Below are 2,505 nucleotides of genomic sequence, written 5' to 3' on the forward strand. Positions count from 1 at the left end.
TTTAGCGACAACCGAACCCGAACCGAACCGAAAAAATTCGGTTCGGTTCGGTTGAATATTTCGGTTTCGGTTTTATTGCCCAGCCCTATCCTTAGCACACTCCTTTCCAAATGATGGATAGTTCTTCTGTCTCATTTCAAATTAAATATCATTCTAAAAACGGTAATAAACTGTGTTTTGAGCTATGATTAAATTTAGATTCTGATATACATTGATACATTGATACATATGTATATACTATTCAATATTCCGTCACACTTCTTATATGAGATTTTTTTTTTAAGAGTTACATAATATCTGAATAAAATAGTTTTCTCTTTGCGAATACACTGAATTTTCTAACCATAGTGGGAGAACTGGAGAAGTCGTCAAATAAATTAATAGACAACTCCTCGAACACAGGGCCGGATTTGGGCAAAGCCCAATGAAACATTTGCCTCAGGCCCCCATATTTTTTGACTAAAATCCAGCCCATTAATTTTGTATTCAGTCCATAAAAACTCACAAAAAAAAAAATTCAGCTCAAATATTTAGGCCCATTTCGACCAGACCCAGAAAAAAAAGTTAAAGAAAACAGCTTTTTCAAAATCCCACATCGACAATTGAGTGAAAAGAACTTCTCACTTTTCTGTATAAATAGAATATATGCTCCAGCATTTTTAACTCATACGGACCTGAATAAAACCCACATAATATTTGTCTAATTTTACTAAAACTTGACAAAATTCAACCAGTATAATATTTAACCGGTTTAACCGATTAATAATCGGTTTTGTTAATAACTCGGGCAATTTTTCAGTTATCATCAAATTTTTTGGTTATAGTCGAATCTAGCTGATCCGGTTTCACCCTATCGCCGACGAGTCATAGAAGTTTTGGCCGGCATTTCTCAAATCAATTTATTTCTGTTTTAATCACAATCAAAATCTAGCAATGTCAGGTAATTTTTTGAAGTAATAAAATTAAAAATTGATATTTCTTTTTTCTGTTTAGAATTGGAATTTTGATTTTTATTCTTAAACATGAAATTTCTAGGAATTTCAATACGAAAAACAAAGTGTAAATCAGGAGCTCAAAAAGCAAGAGAGAAGAAAAGAAAAGAAAAATCTGATAAGTCTCAAGCAAATTCTATGTTGAAGTTTGTTAAAAGATCAAAAACTCTTCAAGTGAATGAGGGTGATGGAGTTTGTGATGAAAATCCTTCTGGTTTAGACAATGATAAGGCAGAGGAAGAAGAGAAGAGATCTGAAGAAGATGTGAATGAGGGCAGTGGAGTTTGTGATGAAAATCTTACTGGTTTAGAGAATGATAAGACAGAGGAAGAAGAGAAGATATCTGAAAAAGATGATTTGAACACTCAAGAACAAGAGAGAATTTTGGATAGAACTGATCCTGCAAACTGGAAAATAATTGATCAGAGTTTGAAAGATTATCTAGTGAAAAAAGGTCCTATGAAAAGAGCATATGAGAATTATGTATTTCCATAAAATAATGATGGTCGGCATTTTTCTTGCAAGTATTATATAAGAGACTTGATAAATGGAGAGAAACAAGATTGGAATTGGCTACTTTATTCAAAAGTATCAGATCGAGCATATTGTTTTTGCTGCAAGTTGTTTGGTCGAGATCAAGATGCTAATCAGTTGTCAAGCAAGGGGTTCAATGATTGGAAGAATATCAAGATACGACTGAGTCAACATGAAACTAGTCACTACCATATTTGGTGTATGAGTCGGTGGATGGAATTAGAATTTAGGCTAAAGAAGAATCAGACGATTGATAAGGATCTCCAAGAAGAAATTAATAAAGAGAAAACCCATTGGAGAGAGGTTTTGTTGAGAATATTTTCATTGGTGACAACTCTTGCTAAACAAAATTTAGCTTTTCGTGGGACTAATGAAAAGCTTGGTCAAAGAAACAATGGAAACTTTCTGAGTTTTATTGAATCATATGGAGATTTTGATCCAGTCATGCGAGAGCATATCAGACGGGTTAAAGGAGGTGAGATTCATTATCACTATTTAAGCCACACTAATCAGGATGAGTTGATTGTTATGCTAGGGTCTGAAGTCAAATCTATGATCATCAAAAAAATTCAAGAAGCCAAATATTTCTCGGTTATTCTCGATTGCACTCCAGATAAGAGTCATAAAGAACAAATGAGTCTTATTATCAGATGTGTGGATGTCTCCATGGCTAAAACACAAGTTGAAGAGTTTTTTGTGACATTCTTAGAAGTTGCAGATAAATCTGGAGAAGGGCTTTTTGAGTTGCTTTGTTCGACATTGGTTGGTCTTAATTTGAGTATTGATGATGTGAGAGGGCAAGGCTACGACAATGGATCTAATATGAAGGGAAAACACAAAGGAGTACAAAAAAGATTGCTTGACATCAATTCAAGAGCATTTTATACACCTTGTGGTTGTCATAGTCTTAACTTGGCACTTTCTGATATGGCTAAATCATCTTCAAAAGCGATTGCTTCTTTGGAATCATTCAACAGAT

At 33.8% G+C, this 2,505-nt stretch overlaps 1 pseudogene; it reads left to right on the forward strand.

Moving 5' to 3' along the window:
* Positions 1–933: 933 nt before the first annotated feature.
* LOC112089884 overlaps positions 934–2,505 on the forward strand; it is a 1,867-nt pseudogene continuing 295 nt past the window's right edge.

Source organism: Eutrema salsugineum, unplaced genomic scaffold (assembly GCF_000478725.1).
Source record: "Eutrema salsugineum unplaced genomic scaffold, Eutsalg1_0 scaffold_8, whole genome shotgun sequence".
Lineage (NCBI taxonomy): Eukaryota > Viridiplantae > Streptophyta > Magnoliopsida > Brassicales > Brassicaceae > Eutrema > Eutrema salsugineum.